This window comes from Bubalus kerabau, chromosome 1 (assembly GCF_029407905.1).
Source record: "Bubalus kerabau isolate K-KA32 ecotype Philippines breed swamp buffalo chromosome 1, PCC_UOA_SB_1v2, whole genome shotgun sequence".
NCBI lineage: Eukaryota > Metazoa > Chordata > Mammalia > Artiodactyla > Bovidae > Bubalus > Bubalus kerabau.
This window is the reverse complement of record NC_073624.1, coordinates 12,237,527-12,247,672: the sequence shown is the minus strand read 5'-3', so window position 1 is coordinate 12,247,672 and position 10,146 is coordinate 12,237,527. Positions and strand designations below refer to the sequence as shown.

The window sequence follows — 10,146 nt, the reverse complement described above, 5'->3', positions numbered from 1 at the left end:
GTTGTATTTTTATTGTTGAGTTTTTAAGAATAATTTAAATGTTCTAGATAAAATATTAGGTATATGGTTTGCAAAATTTTTTTCTCATTTTGTGAGTTGCCTGTTTTTTCCTGGTGCTGTCTGAATCAGTCCACTAGGGCTGACATAACCAAATACCACAGACTGTATATGACCTCATTTAACCTCAGTTGGCTCTTTAACAACCCGGTCGCCAAATACAGACACATGTGGGTTAGGGCTTCCACACATAAATTTTGGGAGAACCCAGTTCAGTCCAAAACACTCTGTCCTCTGGATACCCCAAATTCTTGTCCTTCTCACATGCAAAACACATTCACCCCAATCCCAAGTCTTAACTCATTCCAGCATCAACTTTAAGCACAAAGTCTCATCCGATCCTTGGGTATGGTTGAAACTTGAGATATGATTCATTCTAAGACAAAATTCCTCCCTAGCTGTGAGCCTGTGATACAAGCTATGTGCTTCTAAAATACAATGCTGAGACAGGCATACAGAGATATTCCATTCAGAAAGAGAGAGATCAGAAAAGGGAATGGGTCCAAAGCATGCCCCAAACTGAGCCCCTTTTAAGGCTCAAGAACCCTTTTGGGCTCAATGCTCTGCCCTCTGAGCCCACTGGGGTGGCAACCTTATCCTCTTGGTCCTGAGTGGTGACTCCATCCCCTCAGCCCTGGGCAGCAGTTTTATTCCTGAGGCACTGGTTGGTAGCAGGCTCCACTTAAACCAAGGAGACAGCCTTGCCCCCCAGACTTGTATTCTGTGGGCTGGTGGCTGGAGTAGCAGCTGTGTTGATCTCTGAATCCTGTTTGTTGTCATTTTTCCGTTTTCTTGACAGGTAATGTAACTGGCAGCCATATAACTCTAGTGTCCTATCCTAAGAATCTCAGGAGTCTGACAGCATTCCTCCATCGTCTTGTCTCTATGCCCTTAGTCCAAACTGGCAGTGTTTCTGCCGGTATAATCTTAGTTCTATTCCTGGCTACTTATGAGATGACTGATGAAATTCATGAATTGGACCCATGATCTCTTTATCAAATGGTTGTCCAGCTACACCCTTGACATGTTTCCCAGGACATTTTCTTTTCGTGTAATATGGATAGTAACTGGGTTCTGCATGTAATTTCAACATGTGAGGAGTGGGGTGGTTCCCCACACCAACAAGGAGCAAGTCTGGGTACCAGCTGGGTGTCCTACACCTCAACTCAATTTTGACATATCTACACAGAGACAGCATCAGGCTGTGCAGATCACAGACTACTGTACACCCCTCTCCCCCATCTCAGGATGCCAGGTGCAAGCCAGGTTGTTACCTGTGCTTCTGACCCACTGGTCACAAACTACAGGTTCCAACAATCTCTCCCAACTCAGGATGCCAAGTGCAAGTCCAGGCTGTGACCTGTACTTCTGACTGACTGGGTTATTCACCAGAGATTCTCACGACTGCCTTCTTGGGTTTGATTAATTTGCCAGAGTGGCTCACAGAACTCAGAGAAAAATTTTTATACATTGGATGACTGGTTTATTATTATAAAAAGAACAGCCAGATGGAAGAGACGCACAGGGCAAGACATGGGGAGAGGGCACAGAGATAACAAGCCCCCTCCTGCTTGCCACTCTCTCCACTTCTCCAGGCAGTCACCAACAGGCAGCTCTCTGAACCCTGTCCTTGCAGACTGTTGTGAAGGCTTCATTACTTAGATATGATTGATCAAATCATTGGTAATTGGCAACTGATTCAGCCTCTAGTTTCTCTCCCCTCCGTGGAGGTAACGGGGTGGGGCTGAAGTTCCAACCCTGTATTCCCTGGTTGAGTCCTTTGCTAACGACCTGCATCCTTCAGTCAGTTCAGTTGCTCAGTCGTGTCCGACTCTTTGCGACCCCATGAATCGCAGCACGCCAGGCCTCCCCATCCATCACCAACTCCCGGAGTTCACTCAGACTCACGTCCATCGATTCTGTGATGCCATCTAGCCATCTCATCCTCTGTCATCCCCTTTTCCTCCTGCCCCCAATCCCTCCCAGCATTAGAGTCTTTTCCAATGAGTCAACTCTTCGCATGAGGTGGCCAAAGTACTGGAGTTTCAGCTTTAGCATCATTCCTTCCAAAGAACACCCAGGGCTGATCTCCTTTAGAATGGACTGGTTGGATCTCCTTGCAATCCAAGGGACTCTCAAGAGTCTTCTCCAACACCACAGTTCATATGCATCAATTCTTCAGTGCTCAGCTTTCTTTATAATCCAACTCTCACATCCATACCTGACTACTGGAAAAACCATAGCCTTGACTAGACGGACCTTTGTTGGCAAAGTAATGTCTCTGCTTTTCAATATGCTATCTAGGTTGGTCATAGCTTTGCTTCCAAGGAGTAAGCGTCTTTTAATTTCATGGCTGCAGTCACCATCTGCAGTCATTTTGGAGCCCCAAAAAATAAAGTCTGACACTGTTTCCCCATCTATTTGCCATGAAGTGATGGGACCAGATGCCATGATCTTCGTTTTCTGAATGTTGAGCCTTAAGCCAACTTTTTCACTTTCCTCTTTCACTTTCATCAAGAGGCTTTTTAGTTCCTCTTCACTTTCTGCCTTAAGGGTGGTGTTATCTGCATATCTGAGGTTATTGATATGTCTCTCGGCAATCTTGATTCCAGCTTGTGTTTCTTCCAGCCCAGCGTTTCTCATGATGTACTCTGTTTATAAGTTAAATAAGCAGGGTGACAGTATACAACCTTGACTTACTACTTTTCCTATTTGGAACCAGTCTGTTGTAGGGCTTTCTAAAAGTCACCTCATTAACATAAACACTTAAATAACAGGATACCTATTTCACCTTATGGCTCTGAAAGTGATTTCAGGAACTGAGGAACAAGGACTGAACCCTACAAGAGAAGTTCCTGTTGCTCTTGTCCCTCAGGAAATTCCAAGGGTTTTGGGAGCTGGGTCAAGAACCTTGGATGAAGACCAAATATATATATGAGAGATATATTTTAGTTGTCTGAGACCAAATTTGTATTTCTTTTTTTTAAACTGAAGTATCATTGATGTACATTATCATGTTAGTTTCAGGTGTACAACATAGTGATTTGACATTTAAACATATTACAAAATGATCACCAATATATTTTTCTTGCAAGTTACTGTATTGCAGATAAGCTAAGAATTCTCCAAATCTTCAACTTCTGGTTCATTTTTGCTTAACAACTCCTTTAATTTCTCTCTCACCTCCTGTATACTCTAAGAAGAAATGTGGCTGCACCACAAACACTGCTTAGAAATCTCTGCAGCTAAATATCAAAGTTTATTACTTTTAATTTCTATCTTCCACAGAATACTAGGAAACAGTTTGACCTTCTCTGCCACTTTATAAATAGGGTCACCTTTCCTCCGGTTTCCAATAGCATGCTCCTCATGCCTGAGATCTCATCATAGTCACCTCTTAACTTGCATTAATTCTACCAAGAGTGTCTCTTCCAGGTAATCTAGGCTTTTCCCAAAACACACCTCAAAAACCCTTCGGCTTCTACTCGCTGTGCTGTGTTGTGCTAAGTTGCTTCAGTCATGTCCAACTCTTTGGGATTCTCAAGGCAAGAATACCGGAGTGGGTTGCCATGGCTTCCTCCATGGGATCTTTCCTACCCAGGGATCAAGCCTGAGTCTTTGGTGTCTCCTGTGATGGCAGGAGGGTTCTTTATCACTAGTGCCACCTGGGAAGCCTCTATTCATTACCTACTAGCAAAGCCCCTTCCACATTTTTAAGGTATTTGTTACAGTGGCACCCCACTTCTCAGTACCAAAATCTGTTATTAGTCTGGTACGGCTGACGTAACATCACAGACTGGGCAACTTAAATAACAGTAATGTATTTTACACATTTCTGGAGGCTGGATATCCAAGATCAAGGCGTTGGCAGGTTTGGCTGGATTGCAAATGGCCATCTGCCTTTCCCCAACCTATGGCAAGCACTCTTATGCTTTCTGTCTCTATGACTTTTACTATTCCCGGTACCTCATATTAGTGAAACTGTACCAGGTACAGTCCTTTTGTGATTGGGTTATTTCATTTGGCATCATGTCTCCAAAGTTCACCATATTGTAGCATGTGTCAGAATATCCTTCCTTTTTAAAGCTGAACATACAAAAGTTTTGTATATTCCATTTTGATGGAGTCCAGTTTTAAAATTTTGTCACAGTTTTGGTTTCATAGCTAAGAAACTATTACCTAATCCAAGGTCATAAAGATTTACACCTGCTTTTATCTAAAATTACTGTAGTTTCAGCATTTATATTTAGGCCTGTGATCCACTGTGAATCAGTTTCTGTGTATGTGAGGTAGGGGTCTGATTTCATTTTTTTTGCATGTGGTTATGCAATTGTCCCAGCACCCTTTGTTGAGAACACTCTTAGTTCCCCAGTGAATCAAATGCCCACAAATGTGTGGGTTATTTTTGAATTCTCAATTCTTTTCCACATTATATACTTCTATTATTATTCCAGTACCACATATTACCTTGATTATTAGAGCTTTGTAGTCAGCTTTGAAATCAGGAAGAATGAATGTTTAAGCTTTTTTCTTCATGATTCTTCTGGCTATTCTGAGTCCCTTGCACTGCCATGTGAATTTTAGGATCTGCTTGTCAATTTCTGGGAGAAAAAAAAGCAACTGGGATTTTTGATAGGATTGCATAGACCCTGTAGAACAAATAAAGGAGTACTGCTTATTGTAACAATATTAAGTCTTCTATTTCTTGGTCACAATTTAGCTTAATTATAAACCCTATACTTTGTGTCTTCCCAGCCTCTCAATAAGCCTAATAACTCCTCGCTCCTCCACTGGCCACTTTTCCTACTTCTTACAGAACATTTTAACAGCTGTTTCTGACTCTGCCAACTACAGACGTCATCTCTGGAGTGCTTCTACCTTTACTCTACCTTTCCCCTCTCTGTTTCACATCTTCAACTGCCAGTCATATTTTTACCTTTACATTGTCAATATCAGTATAACTTATAAACTATGCTTTAACTACAGCAAGATTAGAAACCAGCACTAAGCTTTCTATCAACTAATTATTCAGTTCAATTCTTTTTCAGATTTCTCTCCCAGAATGCCTATCCTTCCACCCCAATCTAGCCTAGCTATTTATTTATTAATTTTTGGCTGTGCTGGGTCTTCATTGCAGCACAAGGGGGCTTCCCTTGCTGCAGGGCACCAGCTCTAAAAGGCGCAGGTTTGGTAGTTATAGCACAAGGGCTCAGCTGCCCTGTGGCTTGCCGGATCATAGTTCTCCTGACTAGATATTGAACTCATGTCCTCTGTGTTGGAAGGCAGAGTCTGAACCACTGGGCCACCAGGGAAGCCCTAATCTAGCTCTTGGGACATCCCTTTACTTCTGAATTAGATCCACTGATTCCTGGTCAGTAGTGTTGTCAGACACCTCATTTCTACCTCATTGTTAAGTAACTTTGAAAAAAAAGCCTATGTGGGCGCTTGACGTTTTCAATCTCTGCATATCTGAAAATGTTCTCATTCTGATCTTTTAATGATAGTTCAGCTAGGAATAGTTGTTGTTGTTGTTTTTTAAATTCCTAGAATTTCAAGCTCAAGAAATATTTCCCTCAGACACTTGAAGGTCTTTGTTATCTTCTCATATCTACTGTTGCTGGTAAGAATTCTAATCACAGTCTTACTCTTTTATGGGTCACTTTTTTCCTGGGAAATTCAGGACCTTCTTGTATCTTCAGCATTTTAACATTTTACAACGTTGGTTTCTGTTTTTGCTCTCCACCAGTGGACATTTTTTAGCTCTGGGAAAGTTTCTTCCATTATTTCTGGGATAATTTCCCATCTTTTATTTACTGTTTTCTCTTTCTCTTGTAATATTAGTCCTGTTGGATTGACTTTTTCTTATATTTTCTCTTGCAATTTCCATCTCTTTGCATATTTCTTCTATTTTCCTTAAAACTTCATGGACTTTATCTTTCAACAAAAGTGAATTTACAATTTTGGCAACTTCTTATTTTTAATTTAAGATTTGTTTTTTGTTCCTGGAGTGTTAACTTATATGAGTATATTATCCTTGTTTCATAGCTGTAATAAGTTGGGCGCATACTATATTTTTTTTAAGTTCTCCGAAGTGTCTTTTTCCTCTGTGGTCACATTTTCTCCTCTGTCAGCCCCAAGCTGGAGACTTCCCTTAAATATCTAACAGCCCTTGGTTATCTGTTCATATTTAAGATGAAATAGTTGGACGCTGATGACGAATCTTTAGAACTTGGGAGGGTCTTGCCAATTTCACTCTAGGGTGAGTGGGTAGGAAGCTGGCTATTGTGCCAGAATAAAGAATGCTTTACTCTTAGTCATTAAATGCTCCCCAGAGATTACAAGAACTTGATTTTTAGCCTGGGATAAATGCCTAGCTATTGTATCTGAGGTATGGGGTGGGGAGGGCTAGGGTACTGCTGTTCTACATAGAAACCTTTATTTAGTTTCCTTGTTTTTGTCCCTGCTTCTCTCTTGGTCTGTTGTGCTGATGTCTCCAAATTTCAGTTTCTTTAAATCACTTCTGGCTGCTAGGCCTCCTTCCTCAACTGCAGTACTCATTCCCTACACCTATTGCAAACTATGGTTTCTTCCATTTTGTTTAATCAGACCACACTCACTTTCTCGGTGTAAAATTAAAAAAAAAAAAATTTTGGTGGCTCCCTTCCCATTTTCTGTTCTGTACTGATTTGTATCATTTTTCATTTCTTTATGAGCATTTTAACAGGGTTTTAGGAAGAGAAGGCAATTAAAGAATGTACTCAGCCAGCTTGAATTAAAAAAAAAACAAAAACAAAAACCCTGGGACCTTCCTGGTGGTCCGGTGGTTAAGGCTCCAAGTTTCCAGTGCAGGGGGAATGGGTTCCATCCCTGCTCAGGGAACTAAGATTCAGAATGCTGTGTGAGGTGGCAAAAAAAAAAAAACCTCTACTTAAATGTAGATTTAAAAAAAAAAAGATATGTAGGGCAAAGCAGGGAATAAGAAACAAGAACAGTGGAATGACAAAAAAGAGAAACCAAAAAATTTTCTAAGCCTGTGATGTGGACAGTATTCCTGTGCAGGCAGAACAATGCTTAACTTAACATCTTCCACTCTTCAAACCCACACATTTCAGGGTTTGAAGATAAACCTGAGACATTTCGTCCACACCCCACTTTACAGTTAAGAAAAGCAGGACCCAGAAGTACTGTGATCTTCCCAAGGTCACACAAGTAGAGGGTGGGCGAGGAGAAACCAGATAGATAGCATGAAGTCCACTTTGCTTTCCTTTCACCGTCTCACATCGCTGGGGAGCTTACAGGACGAGCGGGATCGGCAGTCAGGTGAGGAGGACCGTGAGTCACAGGGGGTAGGCTTTTCCTGAGTGAAGAGTCTGGGAAAATCAAATACTTTAGGACGCTTCGTTTGGCAGGACCGCGCCATCCCCCGGCAGCGGTCCTGATCGTACAGAAGGGGGCGACGGTGTAGCAGGACCGGGGCCGGGGGAACCCGAGGGCGGCGACGCTGGGCGGAGGGGGACGCGGTGACGAGCGAGGACCCTGAGGAGGGGCGCGAAGGTGGCGGTGGGACCACGAGGGAACTCACGCTGCTGTGACTCAACTGCTCTCAGGGTGTTTAGTTACTGATAAAACACTCGCTGGTAGGGGCTGCAAACAACCCACATCATCACTCTTGCGGCGGCGACAGCTTACCTACAGCCTCACAGTAACGGTGCGTGCCTCAGACTAGGAAACCTGCCAGCGCTTCGGCACCACACACTGGGGCGCACGACGCGGGGCCGCCTGCCACCCACGAGGACAGGGAAGGCCGCCGAGGTGAACCGCGGACAGGCCGCAGGCGGGGTCTCCGGGCAGTGCGGATAGTCCGAGGGCCTCGGGGCGGGAAACTCACCTGCCCCCGGAGACCTCGGCCCCTGCTCCGCGGCCCCAGTCCGCCGAAGCGGTAGTGGTTGCCCACTGTCGGCGCCGCGCCGCCTCCTACGGCAAGCGGGAGGAGACAGACGCCGAGCGCCCCGCGCGGGGAGTGTGTGCGTGTGTACACCCGCACCCGCCAGCCCCTAGCCCACCGGCCTCTTGCAAGGCGCCCGAGGCCCGCGCGGCCGAGTCGCCCTCCCAGGAGGCTGCGTGATGGCGAGCGGGCGCGGCCGGGCGGGGGCGGGGCTCACGCTGACGTCGGCCCGGGGCGGGGCTGAGGACTCGCGCAGGGGGCGGGGCGCGGTGACGTCGGGCGCCCGGGCCGAGCTGTGGCGGCGGCGGTAGTGGCGGCGGCGGCGGCGGCACCCGGGCGGGCAGCGGCATCGGCAGCCCAGAGGAGGGTGAGACGGCCGCGGTGGCGGCAGCTCGGGATCGGGCGGCGCCTGGAGCTTCCCGCCCGTCGCTGGCGCCAGGGCCCTCGGCTCTCCTGCGCCCGCTCCTCCCCACGGCCCTGGCTGGGTCCGGGCAGCGCGCCCCCGGGGAGGGCGGAGCCGTAGGTGAGGCGCGGGGACCCCTCCCCCTCCGCGCCCTGCCGGGGGGATGGGACGTCCGGGAGGGCGGCCCCACCCAGCCCACCGGCGGGTGTCCCTAGACCGGCTCGGGGGGCGGCGACGGCGGGGACCCGTGGGGGCTGCGGGCGGCCGGCTTCAGAGGCATGATGTTGCGGGCGAGGTGGGGACGTGCACGCCTCGGGGAGCCCCGGGAGGCTGGGGTGCGGTCGGGTGGGTCTGAGGTTTGGGTACCGATATGCAGCGTTGAAAGAGACGAGGATTCTGGTCTCTTCTGTGAAGTAATGAGATGGGAGATGGAGGGTTGGCTTCCAGAAAGGAGATGAGCTGTGGATGTTGCCTTTGAAGCAGTTGGAGAAGCTATTGCACTAGGTCTCACGTTTCTACTTAGGGCTTGGGGTCTTTTTTTTTCCCCCTTTAGGTGGAGTGGGGGTCGAGGAGGGAAGCGACTCCTTCAGCTTTTGGCTCAGGGTGGGGAAATTGTGGAGCGTGGACGGGTTTGGAGTTTTACACCCTTGAAGAGGAGCCGAGATCTTGGGTTAGACAACTTCATTTTGGCAGCAACATTAGGTAATAGGTCCCTTTACACTTAATTCCTAAAAGGCGTTATCTTCCAGTCTTTTATTTATTTATTTTGGTGCCTATACGATCTGTATACCTCATCTTCAAGTTTTATCCTGGCCCCTTAAGAGAAGGCCCGAGGATCAGGTGGTTCTTTCCACCTCACGTTTCTGAGTAGTTGCAGGTGGTTGTGGTTGACTGCTTTGGATGGATGAGATGAACAATTTGCACATTCCTGTTGGCGCTAATTAAATGAAACATACATGTTTTAAAGTACGACTGTCTTTTGCAGCTCAGTTTTTAGTAGATCTTGACAGTTGTTTTGTGTTTGATAATTATTGGAGATTTCTGAAGTTTCTCAATTGCATACACTTAAAATGAAGTGGAATAAAAGTTTTTGGTAGGTCCCTACATTTTTGAGAAACATTCTTTAAGTCAGGTGCTCTTAAAATGTTTTTGGGAGCATGTGTCTGTAACTGCATAGGGAGATGTTACTAAGAGTAAAGGTTCTTCACAGCGGTGAATTTAGCACATTAAATCAGAATCTCCTGCTCCCCATCAGATTACAGAACTCCCTGGCCTTACCTGTCAGTTAATATCATTTAAGCTATTTCTTGCTCGGAAAACAGGCCCTGAGATGGACATGTATTATGTAATAGATGGAAGTAGGCATGACTCTCAATAATTCATTTATGGAGGAAGAGAAACCGTCATGAAATGGAATTTAAGCAGTGACTTTTCCAAGGCTTATTCAATTTATTTGGGAACATAGCCAGAGAAGTGCTTTCCTGTAACCCAAGAGAGAAATATCAGGGTGAGTGTCAGTGGTTGCCTTTTTTAACATGTCTACTTAATGAGCAGACTATTATCCTCCAGCAAATACTTCTGCTTGAAGAAACTTATAGGAAACAGATGATATAATAGCTGTTAAGTGAAAATAGGTGTGGTCCAATTTGTAATTATAAACAAAAGATTTAATTAACTATTCAGACAAGTCAAATTATAAGTTGATATAATAATGGTTTTGATACTGGAGTAGTCACTTGGA

The 10,146-nt window shown here is 45.5% G+C and overlaps 1 protein-coding gene and 1 long non-coding RNA gene across 32 annotated transcripts in view; one reads left to right on the top strand and one right to left on the bottom strand.

The window, feature by feature from the left end:
• Positions 1 to 6,304: 6,304 nt before the first annotated feature.
• LOC129643474 (uncharacterized) lies at positions 6,305 to 8,221 on the bottom strand. The gene is made up of 2 exons (XR_008710322.1): positions 7,747 to 8,221; positions 6,305 to 7,427 (listed from the first exon to the last, which is right to left on the bottom strand). It is a non-coding gene; the product is annotated as an uncharacterized LOC129643474 (long non-coding RNA).
• ERC1 (ELKS/RAB6-interacting/CAST family member 1) overlaps positions 7,627 to 10,146 on the top strand; it is a 272,013-nt gene continuing 269,493 nt past the window's right edge. For 18 of the 31 annotated variants that reach the window (XR_008710256.1, XR_008710258.1, XM_055567835.1 and 15 more), the window contains exon 1: positions 8,278 to 8,525. The gene's annotated coding sequence lies outside the window, so the exon portion shown is untranslated. Of the gene's footprint in view, positions 7,766 to 8,255; positions 8,526 to 8,576; positions 8,701 to 8,887; positions 8,910 to 8,958; positions 9,108 to 9,215; positions 9,913 to 10,146 lie in introns of those variants that run through there. The other 13 variants (XM_055567844.1, XM_055567854.1, XM_055567899.1 and 10 more) reach the window with 8 other exon arrangements.